Consider the following 23,991-nt stretch of genomic DNA (forward strand, 5'->3'; position numbering starts at 1 on the left):
CAGGAATTGGTAGTGGCATCCAAGTCTTATTCCCTTTAAAATTAAAATATTGCTAAACATTTGACATTTTTAGAGAGAAACTAATGGGAATTACAGCAATTTGATTATGGGGAGTGGAGTTTGATGGGAATGTGGTTGCTGTTAGGTCTCTACAGACTTCCTGTGGATCTCAGAGTGAATGTGAAGAACAGTTGAGGAATAACCCAGATTTTTTTATTTTTTTTTCTCCCTCCATTATAGCTGCAGTTGGTATTTCTTTGCAGTATTAACTAAAAAGGTGTCAGAATTCCAGAATTTGGTCTGCATTGCATCAAATCTGTTGGTCCTTATTTGGTGAAAAATTATTTTGGGTAATCTTGAGCATGTTGCAAGGAAGATAAAGTAGACAGGAAATATGGGGAGCAAGACAACTTTGTGGGTTTGTTATTCTAAGTCTGAATGAAGTAGGTAAGCAATATTCCCCATAGTGGACAGCAGCCATTCATAGATGAAAAGTGAAAACTTCCATTTACCCTCATACATTGCTGTCAGATTCCTGGCGAAACATTCTTCGTATATCGGCAAGATATAAACTGCTACTGACACAGTTTCTCAGGTATCCTGCTGAATATTATTATGCAGATCTCACAGAAGTCCAGAAAGTTTGACCTGTATCATGTGGATGCTCCCTGCCAGTTAGTAGCTGCATGCATAATCTGTCCATTTACATGTAGACTGAAACTAGTACACTTGCCATAGGACACCCCTGGGTTGAGAGCCAAGAGCTGTGCCAGCAAAACACTAACACATCATGGTAATAGTCAGCATTAAGCAGTTGTGTTAGAAGAAGGTTAGGAATTTTCCTGAGAAGAAACTGGAGAGAAGCAAAAGAAAGTCTTATTACTTTGTCTTTCTCTTTCACTCCCAGGAAAGGAAAGCAGTTCAGATATCGTGGGTTTGCAGTTCCCTCCTCCCTTCCTCTCTCCTATCCTATTTCATGTTATCATTGAGACTAAAAGAAGATTGAAAAAATGAATGGAAGGTGAAGATGAAAAGGTGAAGATGCATAATGATATTTGGGGTATCATGCTTTACCTCACCGCTGTAAGCATGGTAAAACCTTAGAACAGCATGGAACTTTGTTAGCTCTGGGAATACCAGTAGTAGACTTCGGCGAGCTTTGTTGTGCAGTTATTTTGACAAGATATATCTTTATGTCTACAGCACCCTCAAATTTAAACAGCTGGTAATATGAAAAGTTTGGCAACGTCGTCTGAATTGTATATGAAGCGTTGCCTCTGGTTAACAGCAGTAAAATGTTAATGTAGTCTTTGATGGAACATATTAGCATGATAACTCAAAACAGTTTTGGTATGCTAATTCTGAAAGAAAAATGTGTTCTGATTAATGCCTGAATCAATATTAAAACTACCGGATGCCTGAAATGACAAAGCTGATCAAAGCTGCCAAAATTGTGTGGCAAGTACATTATCAGCAACTGAGGCTATTTCTTTTTCTTCCTGTCAGAAATAGTGTGAAATTTAATTATAAGTGGAACCCATTTAAATACGTGAGTCTGGAGGATTAAACCTGTGTGTTCTGTTCTTACCTTAATACACATATTATTGAGTTTCCTGGCATTGATTTCATAGCTAATATTTCTAATGAGTTGTCGCAAATGTTAAGCTCCTCTGAACTGACAGTAAGGATTTTCTTAAGAACTTTGCTAGAAGTAATTTCAAAAAGTATTAGTTTGTTTTGTTGCTTGATATATTAAATTACTAGAGGAAAACATTATTGCCCCTTAAGGGCATGGATGATTCACTGTACTTGCAAGGTGAAAAAAAACACACCACAATTGTCTGGAGTGTGCAGCCGGAGAGAGCCCCATGCGGCAGTGTGTCAGGCATCCCATTCTGGAGTTTCCCTGTTTTGTTTTCAACACTTCAATTCTTCCTGACCCAATACTTTACTACGTACCAGAATCATGCCTGGTAATCTACAGAATGCACAAAGAAAAGCAGTGTCTATCATCAAAATCTTGGTTTCTGATAGAAGAAATTAGAGTAAGGCACAGCATAAAAACTGTCTGAGGTACATATTAAAGTGCTATAGGAAGATCACAGCATCACAGAATTTCTAGGTTGGAAGAGACCTTAAGATCATTGAGTCCAATGAAATATTCTAGGTTTATTCTCTTAATTTCAGCAACCAATGTGAGGTTGTTGTTTTTTTTTTTTCAAATATTTCTAGAACTGTAGATATTTTATATTGTTCCAGATTAAGACTTCCAGCATGCCTAAGGTATAAAATATATTACACTTTCTTGTAGACGGACATGCACAACATTGAAAGCTTAAGGCCTGGTGAAGAAAATATTCTGCCTTAAGGCAGCACTTGAGAACACACTTTTTTCAGTGATGTCTGTGCATTTTGGCTAAGCTATTATAGTTGTGCGTGTGCTCTTCTGAATCAACTCAGAGTATTGCTGTAGGTGGCATAACAATGATTGTAACAATACAAAAACCCTAACACTCTATTCAGGTGTTCCAAAAATATGTCATGTTGCATCCTTACCATGTTATGATAATTTCTTGTAATTTACCTGAAGAATGCTTGTAAAATCGTATTAAATACGTGCTAGCATATTTGCATGCAATTAATTCTATACTGTGTAATTACAGTATAGAATATAAAATTTTAACAGTATAAAGTACAGTAATATAATTACACTGGAGCTTATTCAAGCCTCAAGTCAGTAGAAATTCTTGCATTAATTTCAGTGTTGAGTGGGAAGTAAATGAGAATATTTCTGTATTCTCATGGTGCAGTGCTCTCAGGAGGTAGGACCTACTAATTAAAACACACATATCTCTCCTCCCATGCTCTAAAGAAGGGGGTCTTTCTGTTTTAATGAGTGTTTAGGAAGTCTGTAAAAATGAAGCTGATGAGCACCATGCAGATCAGAAGTGCCTATTGTGCTGACATTATGTACTCCTTGAGGAGATAGATTCGGATGTTCTTAGCTGGAAGCTGGGGATGAGAGTGCCCACACAGTGGTCTTGTGTGTGCCCAGACGGTGGTCTTGATCATTGGTGTTAGTAGAACTGCTGCATCATAGCTCTGTTGTAGCTATGCCTGAAAGTGAAGTGTGGCAGAAAAGTGTGGGTGCTATTTTAAAACCGTTATTTTATTTTGTTCACCGCTGAGGCAGTTTGACAATTTCACCCAGCTAAAAAATAGGGCTCATTCATAATGCAACTCACCTTTCTGAGAAACTTTAAAAGTGAGGACTCAGCAGTAGGATAGTTTGAAGCTGTCAACACTATTCATGAAAGGAATTTCTGGGACTCCTGACATGATTGGAAACATGGGAAAAACAGCATTTGAGACTATGTGTTCTGGTTTGCAGGCAAATGTTTTTCGTTTGCCTCCTGGGGCAACAAAATCAGTTTCATTTCTACCAAAAGGAAGGGGTGATGTCAGTGGTTCTTCCCCCCCTTCCTTCCCCAGGAGGAGATGGATGATAAAGCCTTCTGCCCTTTGAAAAAGGCAGTGCTTGGATTAGTACTGCTGTTTGAGGGCCAGAAGAAGGGAGAGACAGACAGGTCTCATACAGGGTATGACTTTTCTTTATCTTACCATTTCTTCCGCACATAGTGATTGTATAGATGGGGATGATGAAGGGCATGAGGAGGAAAAGAAGAAATAATGAAGGTAGAAAATATGTGGAAAAGTGATGAGAAGTTCACTTCTAGGAAGACAAAAATTAAAAATGGAGAAAGAAGGGAATGGAGCTGGAAACGGTGCTTAAGTATGGAGGGAGGGAGTTAAGGAAATGTAAGGAAAATAAGATGACAAAAGGAAAAAAAAAAAAAGTACAAAAGTACCAGGAGGAAAGGAAAAAACCACCTGTGCTAAAATGTGTCACTCCCCTAGACACGGGGCTGGGACTAATAGTAATGCGGAGAAATGGAATAGGAAGAGATGAAGATAACAAAAGAAGGGAGAGTTTAAGTAGAAACTGCAGAACTGTTCCGTTTGTGGAACAAAATCACAGAGTGAGGGAAATTAATTATATCTTTTTGTATCTTAGCCATACATTAAAAACAAACAAACAAAAAACTTCCTTTTCTTTTAAAGATATGACGTTTTTCCTTTTGTTTGTTTTAAATTCAAGTGTCCCAAACAGATAAGCCAATATTATAATTCTTCCTGGCATAATCATTAGCACACACAAAAAAGCAAGCAAACAAACAAAAATGTTACTAGTGTTCCTGATTGACCTGTTTGTTTTCTCTTCCTTCCCTCCTTTCTCTAAATTTCTCTCATTCTGTCATTTATAGTGTTGACATGACAACTGTTATTCAAAAAAGCCTCCTGGTCTGGTTTGCTCAATCTTGACTTGGGGAAATGTCCCTTCTGTGTCAGATGTAGTCTGTAGTTTCAGTTCTGTTTTTCATTTATTCTCTTTCTTGAATTTTCAGTGTGGATTCATGTTAAGAAAAGTTGTACTGGCATCCAAACTTTCGTCTTCGCCCCTGATCCCACTTCATTTTACCTGTCACTTCTTGTAGTATATTCAGTTGAGCTAAGTACCTGATGAGTAAGTTGTTTTTGTTTGTCTGTTTGTTTGTTTTTCTGTAGCCTACTTAAGGAGAAGTTCTCAGTCCATTTTACAAGCCATAAGATAATAAAATGTTGTTTTTACCACTGTTTAGATCTAAGCCCTATCAGCCCTGATTAGGACTGTTGTCATAGGCACTGCTGGAGCAGGGCTGTCAGAGCAGAGGTGGGGATAGGAGGAGGGTCAGAGTATATCCTGTCCCAGGGGAGACTGCACCGTGGAGCTGGCTCAGGGTGTCAGGAGGATATAGCCTCCCTTTACACTCAGAAGCAGCAATTTCTGTGTAGGACTCTGGGAAATGGGATCCTGGGCTATGGACATGGTGGAGGAGGCACTAGGCAGGGACAACCAGGCCTGTGAGCACACAGGCTAGAGACTTGACTGGTAATTCAGTTGAGTTTTACTGAACTTTTAGCATTGCCTGAGTTTTACTCATTTATGGTATGCTCCAGGAACAGGAGAAAGGAGAAAAAAGAAGAAAATAATTAATTGATAATGTTTGTAGCAGCAGTCTTACAGTAAATGGGGTAGTAAAAGGAAATTCCTTATATCCTGATGTCTTACGGTTACGGATTTAGCTAGTTGCTGTATTTAATATCTGCGATGGGTCTATTTAAGTTGGAAGGTGCTGCAGGAAAACAAACAAACAAGCAAACAAAAAAACAGTCAATGGGGAAAGCAGTTCAGTTTCAGCTTCCAGGCTGGCAAAATTCCATGTATCTGCACCAAGCATTCTCATCCTGCTTTGGGCTTTTCTTGGTGACAATGAAGTTTGCCTTAATCTGTCAGCTAAGATTTGGAGTTAATTTTAAGACTCAGGATGATTTTTTTTTCTTCTCATTGACTTAGTAGTGTGTGCATATATTATGGAGAAGACTCTGCAGCTGTAAATTAACACAAGTGGTAATCATGCGTTCTTATTTCAATTTCTGTCACACCAAATTTCATTTCCTTTCTGCATCATGTGGTGGTTGGAAGTCCATCTAGATTCTCAGACGTAGAAGACAGGAAAAAAAACTTTTGTCCATGTTGTTTACTAGAATTTTAGTTGATGCAAGTAATATTTTATTTTCATTTATTTTTTATTTTATTTTTTTTGGTTTTATTCACTTTTTTAACGTATGTGTATAGCCAAGGATGTGTTTATTAACTGAAAAATGGATGGATATAAACAGAATTAGGCTGATTTAGATCATTTGTGATAAATGGTTTCAATAAAATTCAAGGAAATTCATATTTTCCCTTGGACATTTTGTACAAATTTTAGACAGTTTACCAGACTCTCATTACTGCTATTAATGTTGTTAGAGCTGCTGCATGAAGCTGAATGGTACTCCAAATTGCAAAACCAGATACATCACCTACAAACAATGGCTGCACGTGCTTACCTCCATCCTAAAACTGTTTGTTTGCTTTAAGTTACTGATCTAAGAACTAAATTGTTGTACCAAACAAAATATCCATGATAACATATTTTAAATTAATGGGTTCTTGCCAGTGGTATCCAAACTTTTGAGTATGGCTGGGTTGTTAGCTGTATTTTTTTTGTGCTTAAAGTATTAATTCCTAGTGACCAATATCAAATATTTTATTAATATTGGCACATCCAAATAATTTAAACATTAAGATTAAAGCAGGATTCCTTTATTTTTCCTTCAAAGAGTCTGAACTGATGAATTGGTCTACTTGAAATTGATGGCAAATATAGTAGAAGATTTAACTGTCTTTATAATTTAGAATGTATTTCTCCTGGCAGCTGAACTCATTACTTTTTCCCAGAATTAACTGTGTGTGGATAGTAAGGAATCACTGTGCTCTTCTTAGTTCTTAATTTTCTACTAGTCTTTTGGATTGCCTCTTAAACTTCTAAAGAATGTACTAGCTTCATACCATCTGTGTCCCTGTTGAGTTTCAGATATTTCCTATGACATGAAGAATAAGCAGATGATCACCTTCCAAATGTTGCAATATTCTGATATTCAAATAACTTGTGGAACGGTTTATGCAGGAAGGCTCCTGCTCCTCTGTACAAGTGGTCAACCTCTTTGATCCTACTAGTCCAGGAAAGGAGGAGACAGTGTACCCCATCCTACCTTTGCAGGCATAGTAACATTACTCAGACTCTAGAAGCTGTTCCTAGTGACAGCTGTTTTATTGGAGACTTGGAAGGACAACCCTCTCTTTGTGTTCATTTACTCACATATGAAAAACTTATTTATTTACTCATGCCATTCTTACAGGGTGATATTCTGTTCACTTTTCTCATGGGACTTTTGTAGAATCCAGTTCCACTTCTCGTAGTGAGACAGAAGGATGTGTCTTCGGGGGGCATATTTGGCAAGATATATTTTTTTTTGCTAAAATTTTTAAACAGGTACAAAGTTTGCACCCGTCAAAACTAGAAATTTGTCTTAAGTTTTATATTACATGTTCTGTATTCATACAGTATTGCCTCCTCTTCAAGTTGGGATTTTGCTTCCCCAGGTGACTACAACTATCATCAATAGCTGATTTGTGGGAGAGATGAAGGTAAAAGAAGGCCTGAAAAGAAGGGAAGAAGAAGGCCAAGCCTTTATAAACACGTGTCTTAATATAAAGTTAAATGGAGAAAGAGATAAAGGGCACAAGAAAGCTCCAGTGTCTAATTTTCACAGAATCACAGAATTGTCTAGGTTGGAAGAGACCTCAAGATCATTGAGTCCAACCTCTGACCTGACACTAACAGTCCTTCACTAAACCATATCGCTAAGCTTTACATCTAAACGTCTTTTAAAGACCTCCAGGGATGGTGACTCCACCACTTCCCTGGGCAGCCTGTTTTCCAATGTCTAACAACCCTTTCAGTAAAGAAGTTCCTTCTAACATCCAACCTAAAACTCCCCTGGCGCAACTTTATCCCATTTCCCCCTCATCCTGTCACAAGGCACATGGGAGAACAGACCAACCCCCACCTCGCTACAGCCTCCTTTAAGGTACCTAAAGAGAGCAATAAGATCGCCCCTGAGCCTCCTCTTCTCCAGCCTGAACAAGCCCAGCTCCCTCAGCCACTCCTCGTAGGACTTGTTCTCCAGACCCTTCACCAGCTTTGTCACCCTTCTCTAGACTTGCTCAAGTACCTTCATGTCCTTCTTGTAGCGAGGGGCCCAAAACTGAACACAGTACTCGAGGTGCGGCCTCACCAGAGCCGAGTACAGGGGGACAATCACTTCCCTAGCCCTGCTGGCCACACTGCTTCTTACACACTGCTTCTTGGCCACCTGAGCACACTGCTGGCTCATATTAAGCCAACTATCCACCAATTCTCCCAGGTCCTTCTCCGCCTGGCAGCTTTCCAACCACTCGTATCCCAGCCTGTAACTCTGCTTGGGGTTATTGCACCCCAGGTGCAGGACCCAGCACTTGGCCTTGTTGAACTTCATGCAGTTGACCTCAGCCCATCTGTCCAGCCTATCCAGATCCTCCTGCAGAGCCTTCCTACCCTCGAGCAGGTAAGGCATTTTGCTCATACTCATCCTATATTTTCTTCTGGGCAAGACAAACAGGCTGTCATGTACCTTCTTGTGGGAACTGGAATTCATGAAAGGCTAGTAGTGATGCACTGAGAGCTGTGAAAATCTTCTTGCAAGGTGATGAGCATATTTACTGCTCACAAGGAAATGTTCTGAGCAGAGAGAGTCCTACAGGTGAAGCAGAGCAGCTACTCAGCACAGCAACAGAAAGGTACAGGGTTTTGGACTTGTGTAGAAAAAAACTCACAATTGAGTGGGAGAGGATCCATCTATCTTTTTCAAGTGATAGTCATGTAACTTTCCTGCTCTTTTCAAGTCCCTTAAAAAGATAAAATTGAAGCAGAGTTCAAGTTGCTATTTAAATAAATAAATAAATATCAGTAAATAGATTGCCTCCAAAGAACCCCTCTAATGTTATTTATCTGCTTGCTTTGCAACTGTTTTATCTTCCTAAGACCGCAAAAACAATAATGTAAAACAGGCTTTACTGGGTTTCTATTAAGCTTCATCAATGTGAGATGGAAGAAAGGAATGATGCAAGCCTACTCTCAGATCAGAAATTATTATATCAGTAGTATTATATTTGCAGCATCAGGTAGGGCACAAATGCTGAAGTGGCTAAATGTTGTTTTTATTCTCCTGGATATTTGTAAATAACGGTTTATTTTGTTGTCGATCTATTCTCAGTGGACTCTGACAGAACAAGATTTATTTATTTATTCCTTTGTGCCCTCTACACAAAACCTCACAAGAAAAAGGAACTATAAAACTAGATCCTGAGTGGGATGAGTTGCCTTCGTAGTATCTGAATGAACAGAAGTTTTTCAAGACTTGTTGCAAAATCTCTCTCTATCTCTCTCTCTCTCTATATATATATTTTGTCTAAAAGCAGCTGACAGATTAAAAGATGAAAGTTTCCAACTGCAGATGTATTTTATAGTAAGCAACTACGATCATTCCATTATCTGCTTTGTTAAGAAATTATAAGGGAGGAAGAAAAGGAAAAATGTGGTAGATTCTACTGCATGTGAAATGAAACGAGACATAATAGTAGACTAAAACTAAATTTAATGGTTTTATGTTCATTCTTGTGGAGTGGCCAGTGAAAATATTTGATGTGGTATCACTGGAGGAAAGACTTTCAGCACAGAAGTCAAAATCGGCTGATATAAGCTGGGGACAAAAAATCTCTTGCAGCACTTACCTTAGAGTTATGTAACTCAGCCCACTGGCTGCAGGTCAAGTTATATCCTCATCTCACAAAATTGGGATCATGGGATTTCACCTCATGGTACTGATCCCTATAGCTAACACTACTGCATGAAAAAGAAAATGAATCATGGCTTTGTTGGGAAGAAAGAGTTAAATGGCTAATACTGTGTTGCAACATACTGTTCTCTGTTTCTAGTTGTCTAAACTTCATTTCAAGCATCTGCTCCCTGGCATTCACTCAGTTCCAAACACTATGATGATGATAGCTGTTTGTCAAAGCAAAAAGGGAGAGATTATAATAAACAGTTTAAAAAATAAAATAATGAAAATTATGAATAAACAAATCATACATAAGACTGGAACATCCAGACATTCCTTGGGATGTGGGAGAGGAAGAAATGAAAGTAGTTCTAATTTTCTCCAGAGTTATAAATTTGTTGTGCATATGTCTTTATTAAGAAAGATTTTTCCACTTCAGTTAATTTTTGATACTTTAGTCCCATTTCCTGCCCAATTATACTTTTAAAAGATAAATATTCATTGATGCTGTTCAATGATACCATAAAAATGTGCATTCTGCTTTGCATAAATGCTATTTTTGCCCAGCTAATCAAATATGAACAAAGTAATTGTCTGATCGGCATTTTGGTTCTATCCTCTTTCTCTGAAATGGTGGCTTATTTGAGATTAATTCTAGATGAAGGAAAAATTACACCACAGTTCTGACTGTTGACAATGAACTTTTCTAAAGTGACTGTGTGAACTTTCTGGTTGAATTAATGGAATGATCTTATGTGCATCCTCAGTACATTCTTTCAGTCCAACATCCCCATTTTTTCCTTTGTTTCCCAGAAAATGGAGGCCAGAGAAGTACTGTCTTTTGTATTTCTAAGGCATAGGACAAGCAAGCAAAATGTGTTTTGGTGAATCAGTGTAGAAACTTTCTTAATATTTTTCCTTTGAGTTCACCTTTCCTATGATGTTGATGGAGAAGAGTGAGGTTGTAGCCTTTATTATTTTATTTTATTTTATATTATTTGATATTTTATTTTATTTTATTTTATTTTACTAAGGTGTTTAAGAGATATGATGAATTTATTTTCATGATTTATTTTGCAAAGCTTCTTAACTAAGCTGGTATTTCAGTGACCACCAGAAAACCAAAGAATCATGCAGTTTCCAATCTCTAGGAGATTTAAATGAGGTGTTCTGTTTCTTAAAACAGGTTTGCTGCACTGGAGTTGGGCAAGGACAATCTTTTCACAGGACAAAAACAAACAGCTCATGATACTGGGTTCGAAGATTCTAGCTGATGCACAGTATTGGGTAGCACAGCTTTTAATATTAGTAGATTTGCGGTCAAGTGCACACATTTTAAAAACTCATCTTGACATTTTAGGGTACAGGATGTAGAAAGACACAATCAGATAAACATCCCATTTCTTCTGCCCAGAACTAACACTTCATTTTCTTTTGTGTACACTGTGATGGGTTTTGTTGTCATTGTTGAATGTTTGTTTTCCTTTTTTGTTTTCTCTTAAGAAACAGTTAAGGCACACACTAGAAGTAAGTGTAGAATTGGCTCTCATTCAAACCTCCAAGAAAGGAAAAACGTGTAAAGATATACAAGGGGAAATTTTCCTTTGATGTCAGCTTCAACTTTCAGTCAGGTGGAATGGCATTTTTTTTTTCACCTTTCTTTACTAGAAAGTGGTGATTTATGCGATAAGATTGAATCAGTACTGAAAAATAAACAGTATGCACTGGAATATACTGTGATATTAGCTTTGTTCCAATTACTACAGATTCGTTTTAAGATGAGATGTCAGTAACTATAGTTTTTTTGAATGGATTGGAGAAATGCTTGATTTTGATATTAAAGAAGTGTAAAGTTGGAATAGCCTTTGAAGAGTTCATTTAGTCCATGTGCATACTTCGAGGAATCAGTTTGTAGTTGTATGTCTCTTGGCAGATGTTGACCAATAGTTTGTAAATCTCTGGCATGAAACCATTCTGAAGAACTTGTTCTGATATTTTACCGTTGTTATACCTGGACAGTTTCTCCCATGTCTATCCTGAGTTTCCTGTCCTCTAGATTAGACCCATGAGTTGTTTCCTAAGTCAATGCATGTAATAAATGAAGACATTTTTGTTCTCTTTAGAGTAGCCTTTTACATATTGTTACCTCTTTCCTAGTCTTTCCTCCAAACAAAACAAGTTTTTGTTTGTTTGTTTGTTTTAACTTTCCCACATGGACCACATTTTCTAAGGCTGTTTATACTTCTCTCAATTTTTTCTGGATACGGTCTTTCATTAGAAATCTTAGCAGGGTTGAGTGAAAAAAAGTATAATTCCTTTCCTTTTGTCATGTATACAAAACTCTAAGTAATGTTTCTTAAAATGATGTTTGTTTTATCTTCAATGACACATTATTGACTTGTGATGTGTGCAATCTACTTCAAGTGTCAGAACTTTTTCTAGTGTCAAGAATACCTATATTTTCTGACATTTTAAAATTAGACTTTTTTTCCTTCTTTAATATAGTGCTTTGCTCTTGCAATTTTGGAATTTTATTGTATTTCTAATAATTTCATATAATTATAATTTGAATTCTTATTATGTATATAAAATCTTTGTTTTCTAGTTTGATGACATACCAAATCTGAAACGCATGATTTTCTGTTTCACTGTTTATATCACTGTCATAAATAATAATCAGATAATAAATACAGGATAGGGGAGACCATTGTTTTAGCTGAAATACTCTCTCTGTTTTGACACTGAGCTCAATAACTTTTTAAAGTATTTGTTTGTCCAGTCATACATTTTCCTTCCAGTAAGTTTTCCAGTCTGCTTTTGAGATTGCTATACCAAATTAGATTATTAAGTGAAAATAAAAAGTAACCTCCTTTTTCTCTGTGTCTTCTAGGAAATTTGTCCTATTAAGAGGAAGGAAGATTATTTAATTAAAAATTGGTTTTGACTAACAAATGTTGGCAGTTCATTATTATTTGATTATACTTGAGGTGCTTACAAGTTGATTGGTTTGTCATCACCTAATGTTTTTCCAGGCATCTGTATGTACTGTTGGCTCTACACCTTCTTTAATCTTTCTCCCTTCCTCTCTCTCTCCCCACTAATGGGTACTACTTGTTTCCTTGTTTTCAGTCCACTGAGTCCTCATGAGTCTTCCAAGAAAACTGCCTAAACTAGATTCCTGAAGTGATTCTCAACAGGGACAGTTAACTTTAAAGATCTAATTCATCTTAATATTGTTAGGCTGTTCTTTCCCTAATATCCCCAGCATTCTTTATCCGTTGTTATCAATTATAACCATGTTAAGTGTCTGATCTCAATTAACCTCTTCATATAGAATAAAGCACCCAAAGTGAAACAAGAAAACTTCAACTTTCTCTGTCATGTGCAATAGCTCACTTTCCTCCTTTAAATAACAAGCTTTTCTTCCATCTCGTTATTGTATCTAATGCATTTCAAAGCAGTTCCTGATTGCCTTTTATGTGTTGTTTTTTTTTTTTTTTTTTCCAGCTGTATATCATTTTGTGCCATAGTCTTCTATGTTAATCCCTCCATCATGTGCTATTCTTCTAAGTTGGTTTTTAGCAATACATCCTTGTTTCCATTGTGCACATTTCCCTCCCCCCACCCCTGTTTCCTGATCACTGAAGAGCTCCTGATGGAGTTGGTGGCTACATCCATCAGCTCTTCTCTGTAATGGGGTTGTCTGTCATCAGACTTTGCAGCCTCATTATAATCAGCTACTCTCCTGCACTGTGGCAAAGGTACTAAATCTATTATTAAAAGAAATGGGAGGAAAGATTGCAGGAACTATAAGCCAGTATTTCCTCAAGCAGCATCAAAGAATTATTTAAAATGATCATTCATGGTTATATAAAAAAAGCATCTGGAATATATACTAGGTACATACCCATATAGCTTCTGTAAAATAAAGTGGTACTTTGCTATCTATAAACAGTGGTTGATATTAATTTGTATGTATGGAAGTAACCATGTCCATGGCTCAAGCCTTGCAGTGTGCATAGTTAAAATAAGGAAAATAGCTAAGAACTCAAAAGATAAGAGATAACACTGCTTTGCACATTAAAAACAGTCAGTGAACATCATTTTTCACAAAGAGTATGAGACAGGGCACTGGCCCAGCCTGTAAAGTGAGCAAAAAGCAGTCTGGCTGCCATTTAACTAAAGATAAAGCTGATCGTACTTCCAGATCAGAAAGGATATACTAAATCATATGTATTTTAATTTATAAATGCCAATATTGCCTTACTTGATCAGAAAGATTGATATTATTGCTTGATGCAGTGTCATAGGAAAACATGTGGCAAGATAAGGTGACTGAGCCTTTTTTAGTACAACATAAAGAATTACATGAACTTGATCTTACACTTCTTATGCATTTTTACCACCCAGACTTTTCAACAGATTTTTCTTGAGGAATTATAAAGTATGGATGGTTAAATAGCATTTATATTTGTGATCATTTGTGCAGAGCTTGGCTTTGGTGTGAAGTATGTTGGACTAATAAACCTTACCTTATGACAGCATTACCTTGTGTGCATCAAATATCCAGTTTTAGTTCAGTAACTTCAAACTCATGTTGGAACTCATATTAGAAACTTCTAACTCATTCTGGCTCCCACTTATGTGGGAACAGCGTTGTTCGTACTAATATACCAAAATATGCTTATCTATGTAAGACTGACCACTTCCTTCCAAAGGAGGATGAAATCTCTGAAGTGGATAAAAGACTGAAGACATTAAGCAAGGGTTAATGGTTTTAGATTAAATGTTTTAGTTTCTTGGGTCAGTTGCCAACCAGCGCTCTAGAGGAGATCTAGGAATTGTAAAAACTCCTTTGTGTGTTTAAAAACAAAACCAAAACTAAAACCTAAAAACAACAACAACAAAAAACACCTCTTTTTCCTAACTTTACTATCACACAGATGTTGCAGGATCCAAACAGGCAACACAAAAGATCTCAGACTTTGTCTCAGACACAAAAGATCTTAGAGTACATATAAAAAGTCCTACCTTGCCTCAGTCAACAGTGCAGTCCTGGCTGTTAAATAAGTACAGAAATTAACAATTCTTATTCAAATTCTGAACAAACCAAGAAAAAATTGAGTAAGCAAGATTCTAAGGCAAAAGGAAAAAAAAAAAAAAATAAATCAGTCTGACCACAATGCAAAGAGCTGATGCCAAATGTGGGGTTACGTTCTGCTCCTGCTAGTCCTGAGTAGAACTGGATGCTACCCTACGTAGGACTACCAGAGGTTTTATTTTCTATATTGGAAATTTCTGCTGGGTTTTCTGATTACTGGATTTGAATTACTATGAACTTTGAGGCCCAGGGGCACCACTCCACACTCTGTGGTTGGCCAGTGAATCACCTGACAATTCTCATTTTATATCACATCAGCCCCCTTCTCACAGTTGTCTCATTTTCCTGGCTCAGTGGCCAGCCACTGCAATAATTGCTGAAGTCCTGCCAAAGCAAGAGAAGCAGGACTTCTATTTCTTTTTATAATTGAAAGAATTACCTCAACTCTTCATCATCTGTGCTTGTAGCAATGTGTAACTCCAGCAGATGGACTAGTAAATAGAAACTGAAAGCTGCCAAAAAAAAAAAAAAAAAATTGTAGGAATGGAAGATTCCTCTTGAAATGTAAAATCTTGACTGATATCTTTCATAATGCAATGAACTGCAGGAACATTTAACAAAGAATCAGCAGTTCAATGCTGTTCCAGTGTGGGAAGGTATGGTAGAGTGCATCTTCTGTGACAGAACTCAGAGCTCTTTGTATACACATAGCACATCAGCCAAGGATGTTTATAACTTTGTCATGTCAACTGCCATCTGTTTCTGATACATCAGCAACTGACAAAACTTCGAAGGATAGGCATGTGTTTTTTTTAATCTCCTCCCTCTTTCCGCAACCGATGGATGAATATTTTCAATTAAAGCAGCAAATGGAAGTGTCCCCCCCCCCCCTTTTGTTCATTATCATAAGTCAGTGCTAGCAACAGTCATTCTTAAAGCAACCCTACAAAGAAAGCATCTGCTTAAAATGTTTTAAAAAAATGCAACAAGGAGAGGGACATGAATGTGAGTAAAGAGGGGCTCCAGTCAGGGTAAAGAGTCCAAGAACTACTCTACCAAACCAGGTTCTTACACTCAGTATTGTAAGTAAATATGATGGGAATCTGGTCTCAAAAACTCACGTAGGAGCATAGAGGAACAGTGACCATTGAGGGAATCCCAATAACCCAGTTAGAGACACAAGCCCTCCTGAGTCCTGTCCCCCTCCAGGGTATCCTGGGAGGGCATCAAGATGACACCCACCACCTGGTGTCATAAGGAGACCTTGTCCTGAGATCACCACAGACTGAGGGGGAGCTGCTGGGGGTGGGTGGCTCATTATGGGGTAGCAGAGAAGCAGTTTGTAAACAGGTGGCTGGCCAGTGCAGTTGTCTAATCCCCCAAATATGATAAATCCCTTTCGTAATTCTTTTCCTGGATGAGGGGCTCCCTTGAGTGCAAGTGTATGTACAGGTGCCCAAGTACAGGCACTGGGGAGGGGATTACAGGGCACAGAAGCCAGAGCACCTGGAGCAGGTGAGGGTGTATGTGTGTGTCAGTGTGTGATTGCTGGTGAATATTGATCTTGGTGGTTTGGGAGCCAGATCTTGGGAACCAGAAGGCCCAGGCCAAATCCTGGAGAGGTTATAGGGTCTGGGGGTCAGCTTAGACCCACTTGGTTAAGTGTGTGTCTCACAGGGGGAGAGCAAGGATCCGGGGCTGATACTGGGTTGTCTCTATGTCTATGGGCAGTTAGTCCAGGGATCTACAGTGTGTGTGTGTAGGTCTGAATACCAGCAGCTGGAGTGCAGCTGAGTCTTTGGGGTCTCCAATGTCCCGGTGCTGGCAGCTGTGGGATAAGCTGAATGTCTAAGCCAGAAAGCAGAGGGAACTATGTTGTATGCATGTTTTTTATGAGAACGAATAATGTAGCAAACATTTGTGAGATTTCCTAAATGCTTTAGTTTACAGCTAAGGGACTCAAGGGTAAACCAGAAAATATAGCTGAGAAAAAATCTATTTGCTCTGAAAGAAGGGGGGAAAAAAAAAAACAAAAACAACAACAACAACAAATTTTCAAATTCTTGTATAACAGAGAAAAAAATCAAATTTACATTTTAGGTCAACCTGAGGCAAAAATTTGTTCTTAATATCATAGGCTTTTTATTTTATTTTTTTTTCTTAAAATCAAGTTTTGAAATGAAAACTACTATATTTAAAAGAAAACAGATTTTTTTTTATTTTCTTACAAAAAGTCTTAAAAGGGCTGGAAATATCTGTTTTAATCTTAACATTTTAATAAAATCCATTCTATTTTTCTTCAGCCAGCCCAAATATTTGAGTTTTCTAAAACTTTTGGAAGCAGTATTGTTCCAATGAAATGTAAATCTTTTTTCTGTGAAGTTGCAGTTATCTAAAATTTTACTTCTACTCCCAGACATATTCAAAATTCACATAGTCCCAAAGGTAATATTTTAAATCCCAGAAATCATATCTTCATAAAGAAGAAAATAAAACTCAATAACTCAATGGGTTTCTAAATCCTCAAAACACTTTTTACGATGCAGGGCAAATGTGGACACAGGGTGGTAAAGACAGAAGTGAGCAGAGATTGTGCTCAACTGCCACAGTTCAAGAAGTCAAGGAAAAATTTTATTTTTAGTTCAGATAAGTTCATACCATCTTGTCAGCCTTCAGTAGCTGAAAACACCAGAGATTACTGTCTTGGTTAGATTCACAACCAAAGGAAACCAGCCTAACATTTTCTGAGCAGTAGAGTAGTTACTGTTACAATTGATTTTATTACACTGTAGTAAATTTATCATACTTCTTATTGCTCACACAATGATGTGTTGATCCCTGTTTGAAGCAAAGGCTGGTGCTTGATGATGTGGGAGGAATGCTGTGCTCTTATTTTTCTCTCTGTTGTTTCCTCTTTTCATGAGTCTTGCCCTCTTGAGAAACCAACTCATACCATGCCCTGAGGCTTGACTTATGTGGGAATCTATGTCTAAAGAAATGTACTGAAGGGGGGTTATTTTCTCTTCTTAGAAGTCTTACAAAATGTTCAGTTTCACTGTGAAGTGATACAAAAGTCAGCTCCTTTATACAGAGGAATGTAGAGTCTGATAGGGCATTTAAAAGTCTGGATGGGGTCATTTCTGGAGCTGCCTCACCTTTTAGTGGCACTGGGAAGTTGGGAGGGAAAAGTCATGATCCTCTTTCCTATACCTTGATGATATGACATTTGCCGTATGACCTTATTGTATACAAGGAAACTATTTCAATTTAACTAGAGTTTCCTTAAATGACAGAACTGTCAATGAAATCCAATGAAATCTTCTGTTGTGTACTCTTATTTCAGTGTAGTGGAAGGTTTTTGGTTTCATTGAAGATGATTTGTTTTAAAAGAATACATTTTGAATCATGCCTTTCATTTATGTAGGCCAGGCCTTAGACAGATATAATGCAGCAATTTCCCAAGGAGTAGGATATGCAATGTGAAGTAGTCTGTCTTTCACCTGCTTATTTGGTTGGGTGCCAATTGCACTGAGACTAATCACTTTGAGACTTTAAATCCTCCCCCAAGTATAAATATATTTTGTTTGTTTAAAATGCCAGTAGGAAAAATACTACTGCTTTCTTCCTAGGAGCCTAACCCAGTCCAATAAATACCATCGTTGGCTCAGTATTTTCTTGTCACAACAAAATGAGGAACTGCTGTAGACCATCACATAAATAGCAAAAGTCAGCTGGGTGCTGAAATCTTAACTTTAGTTTGTTCAGAAGTGTGGGGCAAAGATCATGCTTCACCAACAGGAGCAGAATTCCTGTGGCAGTATCACGTCATAGTGGAGTCAGTGTCCCATCACAGTGGAGGCAGGGTACACCAAGGAGGCAGGTGATGCCAGAAAGAAAGAAATGGCCTTGGTTTCAACAATTGCATCGGCATAATTGGGCCAGGGTTTTCCAGCAGCATCCTAGCTTAAGAGAAATATCTTCCTCATTGCTGTTACCATGCAACATATCAAATAGCATGAAAATCTGTAAGCTCAGTTACTCAGATGAAAAATTCAGATCTTCTGCCTAATGTTTCTGATGATGATACACATGTGTTTTTGTTCTAAAAGCTCTACTTAAAAATCTGTTATTTTGGCATTTGGAGGGTTCTGCATAGCTTTCTTATTAAAGCAGGGGGATTGCAGATAATAAAAGGAGAAATGAAATGGAAGGGATGGCACTTGACTCTTCTTTCCAAAAGCTAACTGAAGAAGGTGAAACTTTTGAAATTAAAAAATAAATAAATAAATAAACAATAAAAATAAGAAAATAAAAATAAATAAAGGACCCCAAGTCAGACAAAAGCTTAGAAATCTTCTCTGGTTATAACCAGGTATTATAAAAACTGTAGCAGAGGGAGGAAGTCTCTTGAGGTGTGGGACAAAAGTTTTCCACTGCCCATGTAGGTCCCAACTACACCAAGCACTCTGACTCAGTGTGTCATCCTGTAAAATCAGTAAAACTAGGGACATACTTCATGTCATATTTTTGAATTTTGTCATTCCCAGCGAGGTGAGTGCCAGCTGCACTAAAGTAATACATGTATAGAGCAAATGGCAGCTTTGCCCTACACCAGAGAACAGCCTAAAAACAAGAACAAAACAACAACAACAACAAAAAGTTTCAGAAGGTCTCTTCTAGAGTGGGATTGCAAACCATTTTAGACAGAGTTTAATTTTTTCACAAAGGAAAACCTATTCTATCTTTGGGAAAGACCATACTAGCCAGTGGTCTTGGCAAGCTCCAAAACAAAAAATAGAAGAATGAAATTATTTCAGAGTTCATTTAGTATGGATGTTGTCTGGGAGTTAGATCACATAAAATAAAGACGTTGGACTCTTCTTGCTGGCTTCCTCTCTGATCAGCTCTTTTAAGTGGATGCCTACACGTTAAAACATGCTTCAAGATCTGTGGCATTTAAACACCTTCATTGTGGGTTTCACAACATAATAATCTATCCTTAACTGATCTGTTCTTGAAAACAACAACAATAACAACAACAAAATTTAGTTTGATACAAAAAGTATTATTGCACTTAAATTTTTTGTCTTCTTCCAGCAAACATGATACAATTGCATTTTTTCAACCAACTTTTGTTTTTCAATAAACTTTAACTAGCCTCAGGACATAGATGGAACTGAACAAACTCAGTTCCCACTGATACTATTAGGAGCTGAAGACAAGCTATGACTTTCCTGGGATCAGACCACTTTTCAGACTGAAGTATAACAAATGACATTGTTTGAAGCTCTTTCTGGATATGACCTCCCATGGATTTCTCTCCTGAATTTCCTTGGTGTGTAAAGTGACCCCGAGTTCATTACTGCTTTAGCTTTGGAGAGCGCAACTGGGATGATGTTGACTAAAACAACATGAAGTAGCTGCAGTGTCACCCTGGTCAAGCAACCAAAGAAAAATGTTGTTTAACCACAATAGTGAGTGACAGATTGTCCCTCCCTCCTCCTCCCCTTTCTCCTCCTCCTCCTGCCTACTTCTTTTTGGAACAAACTATTCAGAAATTACTAGAGCTATTGTAAAAGTAAGTATTGCAGTTTCAACAGCACTCTACTGCATCATTATTTATTATTTTAATTTAGTGAAATTAAAACCAAGTCTATCCAAAGTGCATGAAATAAAACACAAGTCAAAATCAATGCCATAAGATAAAAGTAGTCTGAAAGTACTGAAAATGAGGTCTTGCTCACCATCCAACACAACCCACTCATCCTGCTTTCCCAGAAAGAACCTAGTAGAAAAAGGTATCCTTTATAGCATGACCTAAAGGTCAACTAATTCAAGCCTTATGGAAGGATAGGAAAAACAAGTTCTGGAGTTCAAGACCTTTTGTCAGAACACTCTGTATCATCCCCTCTCAATTATATTAGGGCTCTGTTACAACCACGGGCAATAAAAAAAAAAAAAAAAGAAAAAAAAAAAAAAACTGTGATAAAGAGAACCTTCCAGCATTACTAGATTAAACACTTTCAGGTACAAGCAATATGAACCTATGGTTCATATTCGCCTAGCACCCCACTACTGTTTGTCATAGAAAATGATGCTTAGTAATTAAATAGTATAGACTCTTTGTGCTTGGAAAATGGCTGCTTATCCCAAAATAGAAATTTTGTTTATTCTTTGTATTATGGTAACACCTAGAGGCCAGAGTCCTACTGTGCAAGGCAAAGGGGTTGGCTCTTGCTCTAAGGACTATATTGCCAAATGCAAGATGTAAGCAGTGAATGGATAATGGAGGAAAGTGCAGTACATGAACATGCAAGATGGTGGTGGTCAATGTGAAAAAAAAAAAAAAAAAAAAAGTGACTGCATTTACTCATCTGCTGAACTGCAGTTGGGTTTTGAGAAGGACTGTGTCAGAGAAGACTTCCCAGGAGTGATTTATCAGAGGCTCATGGGACCATACACAGACTCTGAAAAATGCCATTGAACATATGCTGTGATATATGCATGTGCTAGTGTCCTTCACTAGTTTCACTTCCAAAGTATTTTGGTAAGATTGTCCTTGTGCTCAACAGTAACTAATAGATTATAATGAAATAATGTGCCTGAAGATGATAGTCCCTCATGGGAGCAGTCAATACAGGATTTACATATGTCCTGGAGACTGAGGACATTGGGTTTTCAGTTTTCCTTTTCAATGTTACCTAATATGTCTAAAGAAAAGCTACTGATGGTGTTGAATAATCCCAGAATGGAACTGGCCTCTTTACCTGCCTCTAGATATACTGAGTGAGTTGGTAACAGAAAACTTTTATGGTTTATACAGATGCAACAAACTTATGGAGAATGTTACTGCTGTTGTGTGTTTAAATTTCACAGAAAAAGTCCTGTTACTCTCTGCTGGAGAATGTTATCAAAACTGACAATGACTTAAGACATGGGGTCAGATTTGGGGTCTGATTGTTAGCATTGGCTCTGTTTCAAATACTGAGCCTATTACAGAGGGAGTTTATTAGTCTCATTGAGAGTCTTTTTATTTTTATAAAACAGCTGTGAGAGTCTCCTTGGATTCGGTTGGCATTTGGTTGGTGAGCTAGCAATGAAAAAGTTGCAAGTTTTGTGGTATTTATTGCATGCCAACGTTTTGCTCTGGCAGTAAGTCTTCTGTAGAGCATTATTCTTCTTGTTATCAATGGCACTGGACAGCTTTCTAACGCCTCCACTGAATGTTTTCCAAAACTATCTCGTTGGCTGGGAGTACACAAACATCACGTGTGCCAGCTGCTGACCCATCTGTGGTGCCTGGCATATGTTGTTTCCTTTACTTGGACAGGCATGAGATGGAAACTGCAGCCCTCAGCTTGGCAGGACAAGTCACAGCCATATCATGAACAGCTTTGTGACAGCACTGTCTTGTCATATATCGTCTTTAAGTCACATGTCACTTTGCTATAATTATTATAATGAAGTGACAAAAGATCAGAAGAATTAAAAACTCGATTTTAAAATATAAAGACTGTCACACAGTTTTGCACTGTACTTTCAGTCTAGTAATGCTTTTCAGTCTAGTCCTCCACAGTCTAGTAATGCTGCCTAATTTCACTCATCTCTTATCTCTGAATGACATTTTTCCATTTCTATACTTTTACATTTCTACCACACACAGTTGTGAGAATCTTCTAAATCCTCACTTTTTTTTTTTTCAATAGGGAAGTCACTATGAAACATACAGTCTTAGATCATGAGAGATCAACTGATTCCTGGTAGCCATTAGCAGAAGTATCTTTCCTGCTTCAGTACTTCAGTCTTAGCCTATCTCTAACAGCACGTTTTTGATTATTTTTAAGCAATACTTCCATGGGAAGAAACTACCATACGAAGAGACAAAACTTAGCTTAATAAGGGTTAATTTTCAAATGAAAGACTACCAATGACACAAGTTGCATTTTTATCACAGGTAATTGAAGGTTACTGACTGAATTGAGTGTTTCTGGAATGAAACCTGGAAAAGGTTGGAGAACACCAATACAATAATGCATACTGAAATTCAGGTAACAAAACAGTAGTGTTCACTGTGAAGGCAGCTGGGTTATCATCTTCAAAGATGTTTTGTTGCTGGTAGAAAGTTAAAATTTTCTTCTGCTATTGGCTTTCCTGTAAATATGAAAACAGTGTCAGAATACATTTGACAACAAAGACTCTGTAGCTGGATTTTGTTTGTTTGTTTGTTTGTTTGTTTTTAATTCTATTTATTTATTTATTTATTTCCCCACTTCTCTGTTCTTTCATAGTTTTTAAACTCTCTTCCAGCATTACCAGGCAGAGACAGCAATTTAGTGAGAAGGGCAGCATTGCTACCCTGTAGGTCCTTAGTGAAGATGCCAGCCTCCTCCAACCTTGTGCTTTTCTGTACTCATTCCAGATGCACATTTATAGTGTTTGCAGATTAACATCCAAACTAACTCCAAGACTGAATACTCTAGGTTTATGGAGGAAAGTGGGTACCTTTTCGTATCATATTGGAAGGCTCGAAGCTTCTATGTTCAGACTGGGAAATCCATTATGGATACCGTAAACAACAGTGCTGCTTTTTGATTTCTTTTTCTGGGCCTTCTTTAATCTTATGCACTGCAAAACAAATTTCATTGCCCAAATCTCACTTTCTTTCAAGCATTAGTTGACACATCATGATTTGTGTTCATCTAGGGCAGAGAGACCGTTCTTTCAAAAGCTGTAAAATGTCTTTTACTAGCAGGTGCTGGGAACAAGATCTTTCCTTTGAAGACAATAGTTCTGATTCCTTCTTCCTTCTGCTTAGGAAAATTAAATCAGGATATTACCACAATGCCACAGGGGAAGAAGTGGAGAACCAGGCTCACAAAATATCATCCTATGGTGCTTTCTGCTCTCCCAGACTCAGAAGCAAAGGACTAGGGAAAGAAAACAGAGGCTTTTTAAAGTAGGGTAGCAGACTCTATCACCGAGCTATTACTAAAGTGACTAAGAGAGGCAATTTAATCAAATATGGGCAAAAAAGCCACACATAAGTTTTCAATTACTGTTTCATGACCCAGTGTCTGAGTACATAATGTGCACAAATGTGATTTGGATCCAGCCACTTTTGTATTCCTTCAGTGGTGGTTTAAGTTTGCATCCTCATCTCACAGCCACATTTAGTGCACACATTTGCAGTGATTTGTACAGAAGCTCAAATAAGCTTTTTTTTTTTTTTTTTTTTTTTTTTTTTTTTTTTTTTCTGAGAGTCTGCCTAATGCTGGAGCCTTTCTATTATTGCCATGAGTACTGTTCAGATCTTGAATGCAACAGGAAAGATTTTATTTGTACTGGCTGATAACTTACATACCAAATTATGCTTTTATAGCATGCAAGTGAAACCATTTTCAGTGCCTACACAAACCCAAGTGGTAAATTATCTTAAATGAATATAGCCGTTTTTTTCATTAAGTATCTATTTTATAATTCTCATTCTTCACTATTGCTCTTGTAACCTACAAAGCTCTTCTCAG

General features: G+C 37.5%; 1 long non-coding RNA gene across 2 annotated transcripts in view; it reads left to right on the forward strand.

Annotated features, from left to right (window-relative positions):
• The window catches only part of LOC311433349, a 55,953-nt gene that overhangs the window by 14,513 nt on the left and 17,449 nt on the right, over nucleotides 1–23,991 (forward strand). The window contains exons 1-2 of one of the 2 annotated variants that reach the window (XR_014690697.1): nucleotides 7,091–8,094; nucleotides 22,422–22,515. This is a non-coding gene — a long non-coding RNA (uncharacterized lncRNA). Of the gene's footprint in view, nucleotides 1–7,090; nucleotides 8,095–22,421; nucleotides 22,516–23,991 lie in introns of those variants that run through there. The other variant, XR_014690696.1, reaches the window with a different exon arrangement.

The sequence above is a fragment of the Aythya ferina genome, assembly GCF_964211825.1.
Source record: "Aythya ferina genome assembly, chromosome: 3".
NCBI classification, from domain to species: Eukaryota; Metazoa; Chordata; class Aves; order Anseriformes; family Anatidae; genus Aythya; species Aythya ferina.